We start from the raw sequence: 24,384 nt of genomic DNA, 5'->3' as shown, positions 1-24,384 counted from the left end.
ACCGCTGGAGACAAGAGGACCCGACGTCCGCCGAGCCTAAAAGAAGAGTAAAGACAAGACGATTAACAGTGAACAGAGGAATCCACAAGACGTACAAACTACATAATACATGTACAGCAGTTGAATTATACTAGATCACAAACTAAATAAAAAAATCATTCACCCTATCTAAGTCTCTGACCACTCTGTACCACCAGGATACTACCACAGGGGGGTATGTGCAACAAACTAGCAAGGCAATTCACACAGTCACGGCAAAAACGAATTTAAAAAAAACACCACTTTAAAAGAGACCAGGCTGCCTGAAACACAGAGAGTCCACAGTTAAACAGACACAGGTAGCTGAAAGAAACACTTTTGAACAAATAATACTATTTACCCAGAAAAATCTCAGGGCTCCTTACCTAGGTCTTTTTGTAATCCTTAAACACTGGGCTGTATCGGGACACAGGGAAAATGCTGAGGCTCCCAAAATGGAGGTTGCTGTCTTTGGCTTCCCTCCACAAACTTAAGGGGCCAGAGCAGGTGTGGGGGGGGGGCGGGGCTAAGGTGCAACAGGGACTCAGAGATCCAATCAGCTAAGTCCACTCCCTGTGGGCAGGGGGAAAGGCAGCTGCTGCTCTACTTAGAATCTCCTAGGATACAGACAGGCTGAATCCACACTTCCAAGCTAGCAAAGTCTACTTTCCAGGTAAGGGAGAGATTGTTTAAAAAACAAACACTGGAATACTGCTGGGTGAGTACTCTGAATTTGGGCTTTTTAAAAGACAAAAAACAGGGGGGTAGACAGTTTTTAAACACAATTTAAATCACAGGAACAGATTAAAACAGTTTTCTAAAAACAAACTCTGCAAGATGTATGTAGCCTTTTTACTTAGAAGAAAAGTGGGGGTTATGTGTCACAAACTAGCAAGGCAATTCACACAGTCACAGCAAAAACAAATTTTAAAAAACACCACTTTAAAAGAGGTCAGTCTGTCCGAAACACAGAGAGTCTACAGTAAAACAGACACAGGTAGCTGAAATAAACACTTTTGATCAAATAATACTATTTACCCAGAAATATCTCAGGGCTCCTTACCTAGGTCTTTTTGCATTCCTTGAACACTTGGCTGTATCAGGACACAGGGAAGATGCTGAGGCTCACAAAATGGAGGTGGCTGTCTTGGGCTTTCTTTCACAAACTTAAGGGGCCAGAGCAGGTGTGGGGGGCGGGGCTCAGGTGCAACAGGGACTCAGAGAGTTAATCAGCTACGTCCAGTCCCTGTGGGCAGGGGGAAAGGCAACTGCTGCTCTATTCAGAATCTCCTTGGATACAGACAGGCTGAATCCACACTTCCAAGCTAGCAGAGTCTACTTTCCAAGTAAGGGAGAGATTGTTTAAAAAACAAACACTGGAATACTGCTGGGCCCGCACTCTGAAATCTGGCTTTTATAAAGGTAGAAAACAGGGGGGCAGACAGTTTTTAAACACAATATAAATCACAGAAAGAGAATAAAACAGTCTCCTAAAAGCACTCTGCAAGATTTATGTTGCGTTTTTACATAGAAGAAAAAGGGGGGTGTGGGGGTCATGTGCCACAAACTAGCAAGGCAATTCACACAGTGAAGGAAAAAAATAATTTGAACAAAACACCACTTTAAATGAGAACAGGCTGCCTGAAACACAGATAGTCCACAGTTAAACAGACACAGGTAGCTGAAATAAACACTTTTGAACAAATTATACTATTTACCCAGAAAAATCTCAGGGCTCCGAACCTAGGTCTCTTTCCAATCCTTGAACAATGGGCTGTATCAGGACACAGGGAAGATGCTGAGGCTCACAAAATGGAGGTGGCTGTCTTGGGCTTCCCTCCACAAACTTAAGGGGCCAGACCAGGTGGGGGGGGCGGGGCTCAGGTGCAACAGGGACTAAGAGAGCCAATCAGCTATGTCCAGTCCCTGTGGGCAGGGGGAAAGGCAGCTGCTGCTCTATTCAGAATCTCCTTGAATACAGACAGGCTGAATCCACACTTCCAAGCTAGTAGAGTCTACTTTCCATGTAAGGGAGAGATTGTTTAAAAAACAAACACTGGAATACTGCTGGGCGCGTACTCTGAAATCTGGATTTTTTAAAGGTAGAAAACAGGGGAGCAGACAGTTTTTTAAACACAATTTAAATCACAGAAACAGATTAACACAGTCTCCTAAAAACACACTCTGCAAGATGTATGTAGCCTTTTTACTCAGAAGAAAAAAGGGGGGGTTAGGTGCAAAAACTAGCAAGGCAATTCACACAGCCACAGTAAAAACAAATTTTTAAAAAAAGCCACTTTAAAAGAGATCAGGCTGCCTGAAACAGAGAGTACACAGTTAAACAGACACAGGTTGCTGCAATAAAATAATACTATTTACCCAGAAAAATCTCGGGGCTCCTAACCCAGGTCTTTTTGCAATCCTTGAACACTGGGCTGTATCAGGACAATGGGAGGATGCTGAGGCTCACAAAATGGAGGTGGCTGTCTTGGCCTTCCCTCCACAAACTTAAGGGGCGAGAGCAGGTGTGGGGGCGGGCGGGGCTCAGGTGCAACAGGGACTCAGAGAGCCAATCAGCTAAATCCAGTCCCTGTGGGCAGGGGGAAAGGCAGCTGCTGCTCGATTCAGAATCTCATTGGATACAGACAGGCTGAATCCACACTTCCAAGCTAGCAGAGTCTACTTTCCAGTTAAGGGAGGGATTGTTTAAAAAACAAACACTGTAATACTGCTGGGCGCGCACTCTGAAATCGGGCTTTTTTAAAGGCAAAAAACAGGGGGGCAAACAGTTTTTAAACACAATTCAAATCACAGAAACAGATTAAAACAGTTTCTTAAAAACACACTCTGCAAGATGTATGTGGCCTTTTTACTTAGAAGAAGAAAGGGGAGGGGTTATGTGCCACAAACTAGCAAGGCCTTTCACACAGTCACGGCAAAAACAGATTTTAAAAAAACACCACTTTAAAAGAAGCCAGGCTGCCTGAAACACAGAAAGTCCACAGTAAAACAGACACAGGTAGCTGAAATAAATACTTTTGAACAAATAATACTATTTACCCCGAAAAATCTCAGGGCTCCTTACCTAGGTCTTTTTGCAATCCTTGAACACTGGGCTGTATCAGGACACAGGGAAGATGCTGAGGCTCACATACTGGAGGCGGCTGTCTTGTGCTTCCCTCCACAAACTTAAGGGGCCAAAGCAGGTGTGGGGGGGCGAGGCCGAGGTGCAACAGGGACTCAGAGAGCCAATCAGCTAAGTCCAGTCCCTGTGGGACGTGGGAAAGGCAGCTGCTGCTCTAATCAGATTCTCCTTGGATTCAGACAGGCCGAATCCACACTTCCATGCAGGCAGAGTCTACTTTTCAGGTAAGGGAGACATTGTTTAAAAAACAAACACTGGAATACTGCTGGGCACGCACTCTGAAATTGGTCATTTTTAAAGGCAAAAAACAGGGGGGCAGACAGTTTTTAAACACAATTTAAATCACAGATACAGATTAAAACAGTCTCATAATAACACACTCTGCAAGATGTATGTAGCCTTTTCACTTAGAAGAAAAAAAGGGGGGGGGTTATGTGCCACAAACTATCAAGTCAATTCACACAGTCACGGCAAAAACACATTTTTAAAAAACAACACATTAAAAGAGGCCAGGCTGCCTGAAACACAGAGAGTCCACAGTAAAACAGACACAGGTAGCTGAAATAAACACTTTTGAACAAATAATACTATTTACCCAGAAAAATCTCAGGGCTCCTTACCTAGGTGTTTTTGCAATCCTTGAACACTGGGCTGTATCAGGACACAGGGAAGATGCTGAGGCTCACAAAATGGAGGTGGCTGTCTTCAGCTTCCCTCCACAAACTTAAGGGGCCAGAGCAAGTGTTGGGGGCGGGGCTCAGGTGCAATAGGGACTCAGAGAGCCAATCAGCTAAGTCCACTCCCTGTGGGCAGGGGGAAAGGCAGCTGCTGCTCTATTCAGAATCTCCTTGGATATGGACAGGCTGAATCCACACTTCCAAGCTAGCAGAGTCTACCTTACAGGTAAGGGAGAGATTGTTTCAAAAACAAACACTGGAATACTGCTGGGCGCGCACTCTGAAATCGGGCACTTTTAAAGGCAAAGATCAGGGGGGCAGACAGTTTTTAAACACAATTTAAATCACAGAAACAGATTATAACAGTCTCCTAAAAACACACTCTGCAAGATATATGTAGCCTTTTTAATTAGAAGAAAAAAGAGGGGGGTATGTGCCACAAACTAGCAAGGCAATTCACATAGTCACGGCAAAAATGAATTTAAAAAAACACCACTTTAAAAGAGGCCAGGCTGCCTGAAACACAGAGAGTCCACAGTAAAACAGACACAGGTAGCTGAAATAATCACTTTTGAACAAATCATGCTATTTACCCAGACAAATCTCAGGGCTCCTTACCTAGGTCTTTTTGCAATCCTTGAACACTGGGCTGTATCAGGACACAGGGAAGATGCTGAGACTCACAAAATGGAGGTGGCTGTTTTGGGCTTCCCTCCAAAAACTTAAGTGGCAAGAGCAGGTGTGGGGAGGCGGGGCTCAGGTGCAACAGGGACTCACAGAGCCAATCAGCTACGTCCAGTCCCTGTGGGCAGGGGGAAAGGCAACTGCTACTCTATTCAGATTCTCCTTTGATACAAGCAGGCTGAATCCACACTTCCAAGCTAGCAGAGTCTACTTTCTAGGTAAGGGAGAGATTGTTTAAAAAACAAACACTGGAATACTGCTGGGTGCGCACTCTGAAATCTGGCTTTTTTAAAGGTAGAAAACAGGGGGGCAGACAGTTTTTAAACACAATTTAAATCACAGAAACAAATTAAAACAGTCTCCTAAAAACACACTCTGCAAGATGTATGTAGCTTTTTTACTTAAAAGAAAAGGTGGGGTTATGTGCCACAAACTAGCAAGGCAATTCACACAGTCACAGCAAAAACAAATTAAAACAGACACCACTTTAAAAGAGGCCAGGCTGCCTGAAACACAGAGAGTTCTCCGTAAAACTGACACAGGTAGCTGAAATGAACACTTTTCAACAAATAATACTATTTACCCAGAAAAATCTCAAGGCTCCTTACCTAGGTCTTTTTGCAATCCTTGAACACTGGGCTGTATCAGGACACAGGGAAGATGCTGAGGCTCACAAAATGGAAGTGGCTGTCTTGGGCTTCCCTCCACAAACTTAAGGGGCCAGAGCAGGTGTGGGGGGCGGGGCTCAGTTGCAACAGGGACTCAGAGAGACAATCAGCAACGTCCAGTCCCTGTGGGCAGGGGGAAAGGCAACTGCTACTCTATTCAGATTCTCCTTTGATACAGACAGGCTGAATCCACACTTCCAAGCTAGCAGAGTCTACTTTCCAGGTAAGGGAGAGATTGTTTAAAAAACAAACACTGGAATACTGCTGGGTGCGCACTCTGAAATCTGGCTTTTTTAAAGGTAGAAAACAGGGGGGCAGACAGTTTTTAAACACAATTTAAATCACAGAAACAAATTAAAACAGTCTCCTAAAAACACACTCTGCAAGATGTATGTAGCTTTTTTACTTAAAAGAAAAGGGGGGGTTATGTGCCACAAACTAGCAAGGCAATTCACACAGTCACAGCAAAAACAAATTAAAACAGACACCACTTTAAAAGAGGCCAGGCTGCCTGAAACACAGAGAGTTCTCCGTAAAACTGACACAGGTAGCTGAAATGAACACTTTTCAACAAATAATACTATTTACCCAGAAAAATCTCAAGGCTCCTTACCTAGGTCTTTTTGCAATCCTTGAACACTGGGCTGTATCAGGACACAGGGAAGATGCTGAGGCTCACAAAATGGAAGTGGCTGTCTTGGGCTTCCCTCCACAAACTTAAGGGGCCAGAGCAGGTGTGGGGGGCGGGGCTCAGTTGCAACAGGGACTCAGAGAGACAATCAGCAACGTCCAGTCCCTGTGGGCAGGGGGAAAGGCAACTGCTACTCTATTCAGATTCTCCTTTGATACAGACAGGCTGAATCCACACTTCCAAGCTAGCAGAGTCTACTTTCCAGGTAAGGGAGAGATTGTTTAAAAAACAAACACTGGAATACTGCTGGGTGCGCACTCTGAAATCTGGCTTTTTTAAAGGTAGAAAACAGGGGGGCAGACAGTTTTTAAACACAATTTAAATCACAGAAACAAATTAAAACAGTCTCCTAAAAACACACTCTGCAAGATGTATGTAGCCTTTTTACTTAAAAGAAAAGGGGGGGTTATGTGCCACAAACTAGCAAGGCAATTCACACAGTCACAGCAAAAACAAATTAAAACAGACACCACTTTAAAAGAGGCCAGGCTGCCTGAAACACAGAGAGTTCTCCGTAAAACTGACACAGGTAGCTGAAATGAACACTTTTCAACAAATAATACTACTTACCCAGAAAAATCTCAGGGCTCCTTACCTAGGTCTTTTTGCAATCTTTGAACACTGGGCTGTATCAGGACACAGGAAAGATGCTGAGGCTCACAAAATGTAGGTGGCTGTCTTGAGCTTCCCTCTACAAACTTAAGGGGCCAGAGCAGGTGTGGGTCAGCGGGGCTCAGGTGGAACAGAGACTCATAGAGGCAATCAGCTAAGTCCAGTCCCTGTGGGCTGGGGGAAAGGCAGCTGCTGCTCTATTCAGAAACTCCTTGGATAAAGACAGGCTGAATTCACACTTTCAAGCTAGCAGAGTCTACTTTCCAGGTAAGGAAGAGATTGCTCAAAAAACAAATGCTGGAATACTGCTGGGCGCACACTCTGAAATCTGGCTTTTTTAAAGGTAGAAAACAGGGGGGTAGACAGTTTTTAAACACCATTTAAATCACAGAAACAGATTTAAACAGTCTCCTAAAAACATACTCTGCAAGATGTATGTAGCCTTTTTACACAGAAGAAAAAAGGGAGGGGGGTTAGGTGCCACAAAGTAGCAAGGCAATTCACACAGTCAAGGAAAAAAATAATTTGAATAAAACACCACTTTAAAAGAGAACAGGCTGCCTGAAACACAGATATTCCACAGTAAAACAGACACAGGTAGCTGAAATAAACACTTTTGAACAAATAATACTATTTAATTAGAAGAATCTAAGGGCTCCTTACCAGGTCTTTTTGCAATCCTTGAACACTAGGCTGTATCAGGATACAGGGAAGATGCTGAGGCTCACAAAATGGAGGTGGCAGTCTTGGGCTTCCCTCCACAAACTTAAGGGGCCAGAGCAGGTGTGGGTGGGCAGGGCTCAGGTGCAACAGGGACTCAGAGAGCCAATCAGCTAAGTTCAGTCCCTGTGGGCCGAGGGAAAGGCAGCTGCTGCTCTATTCAGAATCTCCTTGGATACAGACAGGCTGAATCCACCCTTCCAAGTTAGCAGAGTCTACTTTTCAGGTAAGGGAGAGATTATTTAAAAAACAAACACTGGAATACTCCTAGGCGCGCACTCTGAAATAGGGGTTTTTAAAGGTAGAAAACAGGGAGGTAGACAGTTTTTAAACACAATTTAAATCACAGAAACAGATTAAAACAGTCTCCTAAAAACACACCCTGCATGATTTGTGTAGCTTTTTTACATAGAAGAAAATTGGGGGGGGGGTTATGTGCCACAAACTAGCAAGGCAATTCACACACTCACTGCAAAAACTAATTTGAAAAAAACACCACTTTAAAAGAGGCGAGGCTGCCTGAAACACAGAGAGTCCACAGTAAAACAGACACAGGTAGCTGAAATAAACACTTTTGAACAAATCATGCTATTTACCCAGACAAATCTCAGGGCTCCTTACCTAGGTCTTTTTGCAATCCTTGAACACCGGGCTGTATCAAGACACAGGGAAGATGCTGAGGCTCACAAAATGGAGGTGGCAGTCTTGGGCTTCCCTCCACAAACGTAAGGGTCCAGAGCAGGTGTGGAGGCGGGCGGGGCTCAGGTGCAACAGGGACTCAAAGAGCCAATCAGCTAAGTCCAGTCCCTGTGGGCAGGGGGAAAGGCAGCTGCTGCTCTATTCAGAATCTCATTTGATACAGACAGGCTGAATCCACACTTCCAAGCTAGCAGAGTCTACTTTCCAGTTAAGGGAGAGATTGTTTAAAAAACAAACACTGCAATACTGCTGGGCACGCACTCTGAAATCGGGCTTTTTTAAGGGCAAAAAACAGGGGGGCTGACAATTTCTAAGCACAATTTAAATCACAGAAACAGATTAAAACAGTCTCCTAAAAACACACTCTGCGAAATGTATGTAGCCTTTTTACTTAGAAGAAAAAAGGGGAGGGGAGTTATGTTCCTCAAACTATCAAGGCAATTCACACAGTCACAGCAAAAATGAATTTTAAAAAAACACCACTTTAAAAGAGGCCAGGCTGCCTGAAACACAGAGAGTCCACAGTAAAACAGACACAGGTAGCTGAAATAATCACTTTTGAACAAATAATACTACTTTCCCAGAAAAATCTCAGGGCTCCTTACCTAGGTCTTTTTGCAATCTTTGAACACTGGGTGTATCAGGACACAGGGAAGATGCTGAGGCTCACAAAATGGAGGTGGCTGTCTTGGGCTTCCCTCCACAAACTTAAGGGGCCAGAGCTGGTGTGGGGGGACCGGGCTCAGGTGCAACAGGGACTCAGAGAACCAATCAGCTAAGTCCAGTCCCTGTGGCAGGAGGAAAGGCAGCTGCTGCTCTATTCAGAATCCCCTTAAATACAGACAGGCTGAATCCACACTTTCAAGCTAGCAGAGTCTACTTTCCAATTAAGGGAGAGATTGTTTGAAAAACTAAAACTGGAATACTGCTGGGCACGCACTCTGAAATCGGGGATTTTTAAAGGCAAAGATCAATGGGGCAGACAGTTTTTACACACAATTTAAATCACAGAAACAGATTAAAACAGTTTCCTAAAAACACACTCTGCAAGATGTATGTAGCCTCTTTACTTAGAAGATAAAAGGGGGAGGGGGGTTATGTGCCACAAACTAACAAGGCCATTCACACAGTCACTGCAAAAACAAATGTAAAAAAAACACCACTTTAAAAGAGGCCAGGCTGCCTGAAACCCAGGGAGTCCACAGTAAAACAGACACAGGTAGCTGAAATAAACACTTTTGAACAAATAATACTATTTACCCAGAAACATTTCAGGGCTCCTTACCTAGGTCTTTTTGCAGTCCTTGAACACTGAGCTATATCAGGACACAGGGAAAATGCTAAGGCTCACAAAATGGAGGAGGCTGTCTTGGGCTTCCCTCCACAAACATAAGGGTCCAGAGCAGGTGTGGGGGGGTGGGGCACAGGTGCAACAGGTCCTCTGAAAGCCAATCAGCTAAGCCCAGTCCCTGTGGGCAGGGGGAAAGGCAGCTGCTGCTCTATTCAGAATCTCCTTGGATACAGACAGGCAGAATCCATACTTCCAAGCTAGCAGAGTCTGCTTTTCAGGTAAGGGAGAGATTATTTAAAAAACAAACACTGGAATACTGTTGGGCGTGCACTCTGAAATCAGACTTTTTTAAAGGCAAAAAACAGGGGGGCAAACAGTTTTTAAACACAATTTAAATTACAGAAACAGATTAAAACAGTCTCCTAAAGACACACTCTGCAAGATGTATGTAACCTTTTTACTTAGAAGATAAAATGGGGAGGGGGGTATGTGCCACAAACTAGCAAGGCAATTCACACAGTCACGGCAAAAACAAATAAAAAAAAAAAAACACCACTTATAAAGAGGCCAGGCTGCCTGAAACACAGGGAGTCCACAGTAAAACAGATACAGGTAGCTGAAATAAACATTTTTGAACAAATATTACTATTTACCCAGAAAAATCTCAGGGCTCCTTACCTAGGTCTTTTTGCAATCCTTGAACACTGAGCTGTATCAGGACACATGGAAAATGCTGAGGCTCACAAAATGGAGGTGGCTGTCATGGGCTTCCCTCCACAAACTTAAGGGTCCAGAGCAGGTGTGATGGGGCGGGGCACGGGTGCATCAGGGACTCAGAAAGCCAATCAGCTAAGTCCAGTCCCTGTGGCAGGAGGAAAAGAAGCTGCCTCTCTATTCAGAATCTCCTTGAATACAGACAGGCTGAATCCACACTTTCAAGCTAGCAGAGTCTGCTTCCCAAGTAAGGGAGAGATTGTTTAAAAAACAAACACTGGAATACTGCTGGGCGCGCACTCTGAAATCAGTTTTTTTTAAAGGCAAAAAACAGGGGGGCATACAGTTTTTAAACACAATATAAATCACAGAAACTGATTAAAACAGTCTCCTAAAAACACACTCTGCAAGATGTATGTAGCCTTTTTACATAGAAGAAGAAAGGGGTGGTTATCTGCCACAAATTAGCAAAGCAATTCACACAGTAACGGCAAAAACAAATTTAAAAAAACCACCACTTTAAATGAGGCCAGGCTGTCTGAAACACATAGAGTCCACAGTAAAACATAAACAGGTAGCGGAAATAAACACTTTCGAACAAATAATACTATTCACCCAGAAAAATCTCAGGGCTCCTTACCTAGGTCTTTTTGCAATCCTTGAACAATGGGCTGTATCAGGACACAGGGAAGATGCTGAGGCTCACAAAATGGAGGTGGCTGTCTTGGGCTTCCCTCCACAAACTAAAGGGGCTAGAGCAGGTGTGGGGGGTTGGGGCTCAGGTGCAACAGGGACCCAGAGAGCCAATCATCTAAGTCCAGTCCCTGTGGCAGGAGGAAAAGAAGCTGCCTCTCTATTCAGAATCTCCTTGAATACAGACAGGCTGAATCCACACTTTCAAGCTAGCAGAGTCTACTTCCCAAGTAAGGGAGAGATTGTTTCAAAAACAAACACTGGAATACTGCTGGGCGCGCACTCTGAAATCAGGTTTTTTTAAAGGCAAAAAACAGGGGGGCAAACAGTTTTTAAACACAATATAAATCACAGAAACTGATTAAAGATTAAAACAGTCTCCTAAAAAAACACTCTGCAAGATGTATGTAGCCTTTTTACTTAGAAGAAAAGGGGGGGGGGTTATGTGCCACAAACTAGCAAGGCAATTCACACAGTCACAGCAAAAACGAATTTTAAAAAAACACCACTTTAAAAGAGGCCAGGCTGCCTGAAACACAGAGACTCCACAGTAAAACAGAAACAGTTAGCTGAAAGAAACACTTTTGAGCAAATAATACTATTTACCCAGAAAATCTCAGGGCTCCTTATCTAGGTCTTTTTGCAATCCTTGAACACTAGGCTGTGTCACGACACAGGGAAGATGCTGAGGCTCACAAAATGGAGGTGGCAATCATGGGCTTCCCCCCACAAACTTAAGGGGCCAAAGCAGGTGTGGGGGGCGGGGCTCAGGTGCAACAGGGACTCAGAGAGCCAATCAGCTAAGTCCAGTCCCTCTGGGCAGAGGGAAAGGCAGCTGCTGCTCTATTCAGAATCTCCTTGGATACAGACAGGCTGAATCAACACTTCCATGTTAGCAGAGTCTACTTTTCAGGTAAGGGAGAGATTATTTAAAAAACAAACACCCGAATACTGCTGGGCGCGCACTCTGAAATCAGGCTTTTTTAAAGGCAAAAAACAGGGGGGCAAACAGTTTTTAAACACAATTTGAATCACAGAAACAGATTAAAAGAGTCTCCTAAAAACACACTCTGCAAGATGTATGTAGCCTTTTTACTTAGAAGATAAATGGGGAGGGGGTTATGTGCCACAAACTAGCGAGGCAATTCACACAGTCACGGCAAAAACAAATAAAAAAAACACCACTTTAAAAGAGGCCAGGCTGCCTGAAACACAGGGAGCCCACAGTAAAACAGACACAGGTAGCTGAAATAAACACTTTTGAACAAATATTACTATTTACCCAGAAAAATTTCAGGGCTCCTTCCCTAGGTCTTTTTGCAATCCTTGACCACTGAGCTGTATCAGGACACAGGGAAAATGCTGAGGCTCACAAAATGGAGGTGGCTGTCTTGGGCTTCCCTCCACAAACTTAAGGGTCCAGAGCAGGTGTGGGGGGATGGGACACATGTGCAACAGGGACTCCGAAAGCCAATCAGCTAAGTCCAGTCCCTGTGGGCAGGGGGAAAGGCAGCTGCTGTTCTATTCAGAATCTCCTTGGATACAGACAGGCTGAATCCACACTTCCAAGCTAGCAGAGTCTACTTTCCAGGTAAGGGAGAGATTGTTTAAAAAACAAACACTGGAATACTGCTGGGAGCGCACTCTGAAATCAGTTTTTTTTAAAGGCAAAATACACTGGGGCAGAAAGTTTTTAAACACAATATAAATCACAGAAACAGATTAAAGCAGTCTCCTGAAAGCACACTCTGCAAGATGTATGTAGCCCTTTTACTTAGAAGAAAAGGGGGGGGGGTGATGTGCCACAAACTAGCAAGGCAATTCACACAGTCACAGCAAAAACACATTTTAAATAAACACCACTTTAAAAGAGGCCAGGCTGCCTGAAACACAGACACTCCACAGTAAAACAGAAACAGGTAGCTGAAATAAACACTTTTGAACAAATAATACTATTTACCCAGAAAAATCTCAGGGCTCCTTACCTAGGTCTTTTTGCAATCCGTGAATACTGGGCTGTATCAGTACACAGTGAAGATGCTGATGCTCACAAAATGGAGGTGGCTGTCTTGGGCTTCCCCGCACAAACTTAAGGGGCCAAAGCAGGTGTGGAGGGGTGGGGCTCAGGTGCAACAGGGACTCAGAGAGCCAATCAGCTAAGTCCAGTCCCTGTGGGAAGAGGGAAAGGCAGCTGCTGCTCTATTCAGAACCTCCTTGGATACAGACAGGCTGAATCCACACTTCCAAGTTAGCAGAGTCTACTTTTCAGGTAAGGGGGAGATTATTTAAAAAACAAACACAGGAATACTGCTGGGCACGCACTCTGAAATCAGGCTTTTTTTTAAAGCAAAAAACAGGGGGCAGACAGTTTTTAAGCCCAATATAAATCACAGAAACAGATTTAAACAGTCTCTAAAAACACACTCTGCAAGATGTTTGTAGCCTTTTTTCTTAGAAGAAAATGGGGGGGGTTATGTGCCACAAACTAGCAAGGCAATTCACACAGTCACAGCAAAACTGAATTTAAAAAAAACACCACTTTAAAAGAGGCCAGGCTGCCTGAAACAGAGATACACCACAGTAAAACAGAAACAGGTAGCTGAAATAAACACTTTTGAACAAATAATACTATTGACCCAGAAAAATCTCAGGGCTCCTTACCTAGGTCTTTTTGCAATCCTTGAACACTGGGCTGTATCAGGACACAGTGAAGATGCTGAGGCTCACAAAATGGAGGTGGCTGTCTTGGGCTTCCATCCACAAACTTAAGGTGCCAGAGCAGGTGTGGGGTGGGGTGGGGCTCAGGTACAACAGAGACTCAGAGAGCCAATCGGCTACGTCCAGTTCCTGTGGGCACAGGGGAAGGCAAATGCTGCTCTATTCAGAATCTCCTTGGATACAGTCAGGCTGAATCCACTCTTCCAAGATAGCAGAGTCTACTTTCCAGATAAGGGAGAGAGATTGTTTAAGAAACAAACACTAGAATACTGCTGGGCGCGCACTCTGAAATCAGGCTTTGTTAAAGGCAGAAAAAAGGGGGGCAGACAGTTTTTAAACACAATTTAAATCACAGAAACAGATTAAACATTCTCCTAAAAACACACTCGGCAAGATGTATGTAGCCTTTTTACTTAGAAGAAAAGATGAGGGGGGGTTATATGCCACAAACTAGCAAGGCAATTCACATAGTCACAGAAAAAACTAATTAAAAAAAAGAAACACCACTTTAAAAAAGACCAGGCTGCCTGAAACACAGAGACTCCACAGTAAAACAGAAACAGGTAGCTGAAATAAACACTTTTGAACAAATAATACTATTTACCCAGAAAAATCTCAGGGCTCCTTACCTAGGTCTTTTTGCAATCCTTGAACACTAGGCTGTATCAGGACACAGGGAAGATGATGAGGCTCACAAAATGGAGGTGGCTGTCTTTGGCTTCCCTCCACAAACTTAAGGGGCCAGAGCAGGTGTTGGAGGCGGGGCTCAGGTGCAACAGGGACTCAGAGAGCCAATCAGCTAAGTCCAATCCGTGTGGGCAGGGGAAAGGCAGCTGCTGCTCTATTCAGAATCTCCTTGGATACAGACAGGCTGAATCCACACTTCCAAGCTAGCAGAGTCTACCTTCCAGGTAAGAGAGAGATTGTTTAAAAAACGAACACTGGAATACTGCTGGGCACTTACTCTGAAATCGGTCTTTTTTAATTGCAAAAAACAGGGGGCAGACAGTTTTCAAACACAATATAAATCACAGATACAGATAAAAACAGTCTCCTAAAAACACACTCTGCAAGATGTATGTAGCCTTTTTACTTAGGAGAAAAAAAGGTGGGCTGTCATGTGCCACAAACTAGCAAGGCAATTCACACAGTCACAGCAAAAATTAATTAAAAAAAAACACCACTTTAAAAGAGGCCAGGCTGCCTGAAACACAGAGAGTCCATAGTAAAACAGACACAGGTAGCTGAAATAAACTAAGTCCAGTCCCTGTGGACAGGGGGAAAGGCAGCTGCTGCTCTATTCAGAATCTCCTTGGATACAGACAGGCTGAATCCACACTTCCAAGCTAGCAGAGTCTACTTTCCACATAAGGCAGAGATTGTTTAAAAAACGAACACTAGAGGGGGCGTGTTCAGGGCGTCAAGATAGTGGTCGCACTTTTGTAGTGCTCAGGACCACTACGTCATCCTCCTCTCATAAAATCACTATCCGTACACATCAACGCCATGAACACTTCATCGGGGTTCCTTTATTGTGCCCTGTCTCGTGTGGCGGGTTCCCGGACCTCACAGCCCCATGAGACCGAGGTTTTGGCTGCCCAGCGTTCGACCACTGTTTCCCCCGATCAAGATGGCGGCTGAGGGATGAACCTGAGGCGCGGCCCGCTGCGGCGGAAAGGCGGCGGTAGCCCGGACGGCCTGGAGGCAGGGCTGCAGACCCTGCGCCAGAGAAGTTGCGGGTCGCGGCCGGGGCCGCTGTGACTGGGAGAAATCAAGGTAGGCCCTGGGCCGGCAGCACCGCGATTCTCTGGTCCCCCTGATTTCCCCCCCCTTCCTGTGGTGACCGAGGGCTGGGAAGGGGGGCGTTCCATGGGCTGGATGCCGGGGTGCACGGCTGCGAATTGTGTGGGGTCCTGCAAGGCCCAGAGCCCAATATTAGGAGGAAGACCTGCAGACCGCTGGGAGGGCTGCTTGAGCGGACGGGTGCTCGCCGGGGCACGGGGACCCCTACTGATGCTGCTATAGGCCGGGACACGGTGCAGGGATGGAGGACCTACCAGGGGTGTGATCAGCCGGAGGACCGAACTGGCAGGCTCGTTGCCCCCCTCACCCCCAAGATAAGAGCCTCTGTGGCAGCGAGGGGCCCCCCGGGCTGGAGCCTGGACGAGGGTTTTGGAGCCGAGGGCTGGCTGCAGTCTGGGGCCTAGACATTACATCGCCTCAAGGGCTGCCAACTATGGACCGTGATGCGGAACATGCTCCCCACTGGTCTCCCCAGGAGAGGGGAAAGAAGAAATTAATTAACAGTAACAAGCATCAACCACTAACGTGAGCTGGGACAAACACTGGGATACCGATAAGTGAATCTGGACTTTCGGACCACGTGAGCAGAAAGGGGCCCCATCTCCATCCTTTGGAAAACGGAGGGGTGCAGTCTGAAGGTGACACGTTAGGGATTACAAGGAGTGCCTCCCTTTTCACCCTTTCCTTATTCTCTGACCGCCCCTCCTCCGGACGCCAGGCATCCTTACCGGCTGGACAAGGGAGGAGTCCCGGGACCATATTGAATTAATAAAAACGCCGCCAAGGTAAAAGACATAGAAGGGGATAGGACAATAACAAAACGAAACAGTAAGATTAAATAAACTCTGCAACACCGTGTTCCCCCAATACCCCTGGAACTATCTAATAGATTCATAAATTAGGATATACCACAGGGGGAATCAGATTAGATCCCCACGAATCTCCCATCGGGCCCTACAGTGGGCAGAACAAAATTGACCGATCACTGCAACCTTAGAGAGGTTAGAACCACACCCAACATCATGGGCAAAGACAAAGCGATCAAACAAACAACGGCACAAACTCGTATGGACCAATTCACCACAGGTACAGTGGGCCCACAGTCGGTAGGCCCAACCACAAATGGTGGTAATAACCCACAAATATCGTCCAGCGACCTAGCGGCAATCCTTCAGGCGATTCAGGCCTCCCAGACAGCAGTCGAATCAAAAATAGGGGAGTTCGAAGTGGATGTCACCCTGAACTGGCAAGATCTCCGCAATGCAGTATCCCGAATCACAGAGGCCGAGTCGAGAATCTCCACGGCAGAAGATGAAATAACAACTCTAAAAACCCAAATCTCAATGCTGACCAAACGCACCTCAGATCTACACAGGAGGGCTGAAGACGCCGAAAACAGATCTCGACGTAACAATCTTCGCCTAGTGGGTCTTCCCGAGGCCATTGCAGATTCATCATTGGATACATTCCTAGAGGACTGGTTCTGTTCCTGGTTCCCGGCAGACCACCTCACGCCATGGTTCACAATCGAACAAGCCCATAGGTCGCTGCGCGCAAAGCCTCCGCCCGGCTCCCCACCCAGGCCAGTAATAATTTCCCTCTTCAACTCCAAAGACAGAGACCTGGTCCTGCGGGAGGCTCGCTCCAGGGGAGACCTCCTCTGCAATGGAACAAAAGTACTCCTTTTCCCGGATTACACATTAGAGGTACAGCAACAACGCCGCTCGTTCATGGAAGTGAAACAAAAGCTTAGATCAATGGACATACAGTATAGTCTCCTGTTTCCAGCCAGCATCCGGGTGATCTATAATAATAAAACCTACTTCTTTGAGCAGCCGACCGCGGCATGGACCTGGCTAACGGAAGAGACCCCACTAGATATGCACAGAACAGGATCACAGCCACCACTTAAGCTCACCCAAGGGGGAAACAACCGTTGCGCAATCAGCGCACACGCTCTCGGAAACGAAGAGTAAGACATAGATCCAGCTCGGACTCCCCTCCCGGGGTTCATCGATCGGAACCCAGACACCCACAATCAAAAGAGAATTCCAAAGCCACCCTGACAAGCCTGAAACCACAGGACACAACCAAGATCCAGCTAGAGACACAAGAAGACTCTGTCTTGTCCAGTAGTCCAATCCTGTGACTGCATAGGTGGAACTTATTTGGGAAAGACTTAACACAATGAACACAGAAATAGAAGCGTTATGCCTAACTTTATCACACATCGAGTATTATACATTTATGCATGATCCGATACTAGGGAGGGGTCCACTGCCACCAATACCACAGCCTTACCACTCGAAAGCCATCTCACCAGTTTTAGAAGTGAGGGGCTATGTATATGGGCGACAGATGCTTCTGGGGAGAAGTATGGGGTGGGGAGGGAGTTGGGGGGCAAGTGGGTTACGGCCTTGTTCTAAAGGCCAATGTTAGAATTTGTATGCGAAGGCAAGATTCATATTTTTTTTTTATTGAGGCACAGGGCAGGATGCTTAATGACTCAACAGATATAATAGAGTCTGAGAATCGGCAGCAGGAAGATAGAAAGATAAGTCCTTCAGAGTCGCACAAACTAGTAGCTAAAGGTTGGCTCAACAACTGCAACATTCCACCTACAATCACCCCCCCCCCATGAATCAAGTACAAATTATGTCATGGAACATCAACGGGCTCCTAGACAAAATTAAACGTACTGCAGTATTCACCTTCATACATAGATACCATCCAGAAATACTCATGTTGCAGGAAACCCACCTTTTGGGGGATAAATAAAAATTCCTGACTCGTTGAGGATTTGATAGAGTGTACCAGGTGGGATACACACATAGGTCACAAGGAGTAGCCATATTATTGCATCGTACCTTCCCTATGACACACACCCGAGTACGGAGAGACCAACAGGGGTGGTTTGTAGCCATTACCGGTATGGTAGAAGGAATCACATTTAATATAATAAGTATCTACGCCCCTCCCTCCATGGTCAGCTCAACCTTCCAGGCACTCACAAAACTTCTCTCTGACCTACCCCCTGGGCAGACTATACAAGATGGCGACTTCAACGCAACCTTGGACCCGACCTTAGATGTAGACGGCCCACTCACCACATATAGACGTACACTGGCTACCAAAATTAAGGCGTGGTTATCTGCCATGGACTATGTGACGCCTGGCGGATATGGAATCCGAGGTAGAGACAATTCACCCACACCTCAGCAACCCATGGCTCCCAATCCAGAATAGACCTGATGCTTTTTCCGAGCACAGATTGTACAACCCTCTCACACATCAAGATTCTAGCCAGAGGAAGATCTGACCATGCCCCTCTCCGGCTCATACTAGGCCCGGCCCGCCCCCGGCGTCGCCCCATGTGGTGGCTAAATGCATGGTATCTCCAAGATGAACACTTTAAGGAACAATTAAGTCAGGCACAAGCAGACTACTTCCACCTAAATGAAGGGTCGGTAACCTCAGAGGGCACTCTATGGGCGGCAGGGAAGGCGGTATTAAGAGGTATGGCTAAAAATCTGATACATAATCAGGAACGTGCCAAAACTCTACATATCACACAGCTAGAGATCCGAGCAATAAAAATTGAAAGAGACAACATACTAAACCAAAGCGAGAAACTGACGCGACAACTCCTCCTAGTCTGAGAGGAGATATGGGGTCAATCCCTGGAGGCTGCAAAACATTTATGGAGGGCCAGCACTGGAAGGATAGATGGCTGGGGGCACAAGACCAGGAAGATGCTGTACTGGTTGATATCCCGCGATCACGCCTCCAAGATCGTCCCTGAAATTTATGACGGGGATGGGGCCCTGGTTACGGGTCATACCGAAATTGCAAATGCTTTTGACAACTATTATCATACACTGTACCAAGCATCTACACAAATAGATTCACATCAAACATGTTAACTACTTGATGAGATCCCCTTCCCACAGTTACCTATAATAGAAGCACAGCTTTTAGAGGAAGGAACCCATTAGAGAGGAAGAAATTGGGGCGGCAATCTCGACATTAAACGCTGGCAAGACGCCTGGTCCCGATGGGTTCCCCCCAGAATATTATAAGGTGTTTAGAGAAGACCTGACCCCACGTCTCCTACGCCTTTTCACAGAAATAGGAAAAGGTGGATCCTTTCCTCCTGAACTAGATACAGCCATGATCGTGGTGCTCCCCAAAACCCAGCCCCCTTCGTCTCACTGCACGGATTACAGACCAATATCATCGATTAATACAGATATTAAAATTTTTGCCTCTATCCTTGCCACTCGCATCAAAAGGGTCCTGCCGCAGCTAATCCATCCTGACCAGTGTGTGGTTTATGGAAACCCACAGTACACAACACTGTATCCGCTGGCTACACGTAGCCTTGGCGGAGAGATGCCGGTTGCCCCAAAGCCTGGCCCTCTTGCTTATAGATTTTGAAAAGGCTTTTGATTCGGTTGACTGGGGATTCCTTCTACTGGTGCTCCGATGGGCAGGCATAGAAAAACAATTTTACCACTTAATTAAAACATTATACACTAACCCTACGGCCTGTGTACAGGTTAATGGGACCATATCCCACATGTTCGACATCCGCAGAGGTACTTGAGAGAGATGTCCCCTATCCCCTCTTTTGTTTACCCTGGCCATTGAGCCTCTAGCCCAGATGATCAGAGCGGGCTCAGTATACAGAGGATGGAAATGGGGTCCATCTCATGAACACAGGAAAGCTCTATATGCAGATGACCCATACGCAAATTAAGTTTTAAATACCTAGGGATCTGGGTAACCTTTCTGCCCGAATTAACATGGGCCAAAAATCTATCTTCTCTGCTAACAAGAATCAAAACAGACATGCAGAGATGGCAAACCCTCCCCTTGAATGTGATGGGGCGGGTGGCCCTATACAAAATGATGATCTTGCCAAGACTCCCATACATATTCCAAAATGTTCCCATCCTCATCCCCCACTCCTGGTTCAAAAATCTCGAACCCATCACCGGAAGGTTTCTATGGAGAGGTAATAGACATCGAGTAGTGATACAACATTGCCGGAGAGGAATGTATGATGGAGGTTTGGGTGCGTCAGATCCCTATCTGTATTACCTGGCTACCCAATTGATAGTGGTCCATGACTGGTTTAATGGGGGCTGGGAAGACCCGGCGTATAAGACAGAATTGACACTCCTGGGGTTTCCACAGGTTCTTGACATGCTGTATGGAGCATCGCTTCCACGTGACATGGAGGAAACAACCAAAGTGGTCTTCCTGGCATGGCGAGCCACGTTACGCCGCACTCACTGGAATTCTGTTATCACCCTCCAGACTCCTCTATGGAGAAGAAAAAGGATGTATGCCTCGGCCACGCTGGAGGGATTCGCAACATGGGACCTAATAGGCATTTCCCTGGTTGGGGACATATGGAAAGGGAGGGCCGTGAAATTGTTCCAAGACCTACAAACAGAATTTCAATTAAACCAGACACAGTTCTTTGGATACCTTCAACTAAGACACGCACTGCGAAGCCATCTGCCCACCACAAGCCCTATACCGGACTTTAACCCACTGGAAGCCAAAATACTCATGGGAAATATGGAGGGGAAAGGCATTTCTCAACTTTATAAAACACTAATCAACAACACTCCTGATAACTTAGTCATTTTTAGGACTAAGTAGGAATCATGGCTCGGACCCCTAGAAGAAACGGAATGGAGGGAAGCCTTGATGGCGCCCAAGGTATTGGCATTATCGCAAGATTCCGCATGATACAATTCTATTATTTATATGGGGCCTATCTGACACCATCCAAATTACACAAAATAGGAGCCCGCCCTTCTGCCAAATGCCCAAGATGCCCGAATGAACCAGCAGACTTCTTTCACATGGTATGGACCTGTCAGAAAATACAAAAGTACTGGGAAGGGGTGATCCGAGATATAGAAAGGGCACTGGGTCAAGAAATACAAAAATCAGCCAAGCTAATCCTATTGGGGTAAAGGAAGAAATGGTAGGAACACGTGCTAAATGAACACTGACATCTACGGCATTATTAGTCGCTAATAGAGATATCGCTGCAGCGTGGACGTCCCCAGAAAGCCCGTTGATCAGAAATGGAGGAAGGGGGTGGATTGGTGTGCCAATCAAAAGAAACTGGTATTTGAGTCTAGAGGGTGCCCACACAAATTCGAAAAGATAGGGGGACGATGGCTAGAATTTATGACATAAAGCAGATACGTAATAAGATACTTAGGGCCAGATGTAGCAAAGTTTTGCGAATCGCAAATGGCCCGATTCGCTATTTGCGACAATGCAAAATCTGAAATGGGATGCGAAAACCCCATTTCCGACTTGCAAAAAGCTATGCGAGCCATTTGCGACTTGCACCCATTTTGCGTCCTGCAAATAGCAAGTCGCAATTTGTGAGTTGCAAAGCTTATGCTATTGCAACTCGCAAATTGCGACTAGTCGCAAAAAGCCCAGTTTGCATGTCCCATTTACCACTAACTCAGAGCAGGTGGTAACCACAACCAAAGTATAAAAGGAGACCCAGAAAGCATCTGGGTTACTCAAGATGGCGGAGATATACCTGATAGCAGTGAGGAGGAGAGTCCAGGCCGCACTGCAGAGGAGGAGGAGGGGCCACAGACAGGAGAAGATATATAGAACAAGGCAGACTCTTTTTCAGCAAACTGAGGATGAGATATATGATAAATATCGCCTTAGCAGCGCAGCCAGACTAGAATTAATTGATTTACTGAAACCACAGCTAGAACACCAGACTCTGCGTGGCTGCGCCATCCCTACGCATGTGCAAGTGCTATGCTCACTGCACCTCTTGGCCTCAGGGAGCTATCAGGGGGTCATTGCTGTGGCAGGTGGGGTATCCCAAAGTGCAGTGTCAAGGTTCCTCACGGCCTTCCTAGATGCCTTAGTCACGCACATGGCACGCTTCATATACCTACCAAGGAATGAGGCAGAAATAAACAGCACCAAGCTGGACCTTTACAGGATTGCAAACTTTCCCCATGTCATAGGATGTGTAGATGGGACACATATTCAAATATGCCCCCCTGGAAACCTGGAACATATTTTCCGCAACAGAAAGTGTACCCACTCACTGAATATTCAGGTTGTTTGTGACGCCCATTATGTCATCACTGACATTGTAGCTAAGTTTCCAGGCAGTACCCATGACTCCTACATTTTTAGGCATAGTGGGATACATCAACGCCTGGAACGTGGGGAATTTGGAGACGGATACCTCCTAGGTAGAGCTACAGACACCTTGCAGACATACACACAGGTCACTGTGCACACCAACCAGGACTTTCTAACAGTGTACTTTTTGTGCCCAACAGGTGACAGTGCATATGCTCTAAGGCCATGGATCATGACTCCGTTCTTAACACCCAGCAATGAATGTGAGAGGCGATACAACAATGCACATAAGAGGACCAGGAACCTAATAGAGCGCACCTTTGGACTCCTGAAAGCAAGATTCCGATGCCTCCACCGCAGTGGAGGTGCCCTCCAGTATACCCCCATTACAGCCTTCAAAATTGTGGTCGCATGCGCCATCCTCCACAACATAGCCACCCGACGTGGGCTACCTCTCACCCCTGCAGACCCAGATCCTGATGATGAAGAGCAAGAACAACCACATCGCCATCATGGGGATCGGGGTATAGCTAATCAAGGCAGACTGAGACGGGAACACATCACTAACCAATACTTTGGAAGGTACGTGTCAATTCCAACCATACTCACCTATTGACCAAAAACACCATTTGTTAAGTGGAACACAATAACTATTTAATTAGTGCAGAAATAGAACTATATACAAGTAATGAATGTTCATGGGCATGAAAATGCAAACCAGGCATGTGGCACATTGACCTCATGTGCCACTTCAACAGGACCAGGGTAATCTCTATGGCCTTCTGCGCCTCCTGCCAGCCTGGCTGGTCCCTGGTGCCTCTGCTGTGCTCTGCCTGGTACTTCTGAGCACCCTATTGTCAGTAGCAGAGACATTGCTCACTGTTGAGCCCTCCTCACTGTCCTGGAGTGTTTCCCCTGTGCCCCTGGACAGATGGCGGGCCTCCATCAAGTCAATGACGTGGGTGAGACGTCCCAAGCCCCTAGCCACATCCCCTGCGAAATGGCCCATTTCCACCTGCAGGCCAACTTTCCTCCTCGACAGGCCTGTGGTGTTCATAGCCAGCCTGCCGATGGATGTGGCCATCCTGTCTAGTCTGTGGATGAGCTGACGGTCCCTGCGCCGCCCAACCTCGGCCTGGGCCAGTAGTCCCCCCGCCAGTTCCCTCATGGCTAGGGCAAGGTCCCCAGTGTTCGTGCATATCATGTCCATCCTGGAGTTCAGTTGCTGCATGCTGGCCTCGTTATTGCGCACGAAGCGGTGCAGCACACCACTAATCCTCCCTAAAATTCTGTTTTGTAGGCGCTGACCACGCAGCAGATGTGCCTCACTGGGGCTGGGAGGATGTTGGCCGGATGCAGACTGCAGACCTGATGTTGTGGACCTGCGTCGCCTGCGCAGCGGTGTCTGCCCTCTGTGTTCCACTGTCTCACTCCTGCCTGTTGCTGGCGCAGCCTCTTGGGACACAGTTGCAGCCGGGGTGGATACTTCAGGGCTGATGTTGGCTGTGCAGGTGGGAGTGCTGGCGGGTCCTGAGGTGTCCTCATGGGGCTGGCTTATTTGAGTAGTGCTGGTGTCTTGTGGGAGCCCTGTGGGACATGGGGAACACACTGTCAGTGTCTACTATCTGTTGCACACTTCCTAATAAACATTTGACTATGAACTGCCTACTTGACTACATTTCCCATAATGCATCATTCTGGTGTTTGCTACCCTGAAATGGAGCTATCTTGGTTGAGCATGCCCTTGTGTACATGGTGGGTGGGGGTATGGCATTGATTGGGGTAGAGGCATGTCCCATGGTACTCACCGGTTGATGTGCTGGGCTCTGAGGTGTCCAGGTCCCCAAAACCGGATACTGCCTCCTGCTCCAGGGTTTCCTCCACCCTTTCTTCCAGGGGTGTGGGTGGTGGCACTGACGATGGTCCCCCTCCTGTGCCTCTCATCTCCCGGAGCCTTTCAGCCACCCTCTCTTTGGTCCGAGAGCGGAGGTCATACCACCTTTTCTTGATGTCATCTACGCTCCTCTGGCTCACCCCCAGGGAATTTATTTTGTCCTGGATGTCCTGCCACAGCTGTTTCTTGGTGGCTTCAGGCA

Source organism: Pleurodeles waltl, chromosome 7 (assembly GCF_031143425.1).
Source record: "Pleurodeles waltl isolate 20211129_DDA chromosome 7, aPleWal1.hap1.20221129, whole genome shotgun sequence".
Classification (NCBI taxonomy): domain Eukaryota; kingdom Metazoa; phylum Chordata; class Amphibia; order Caudata; family Salamandridae; genus Pleurodeles; species Pleurodeles waltl.
Note: the sequence above shows the minus strand (reverse complement) of the source record.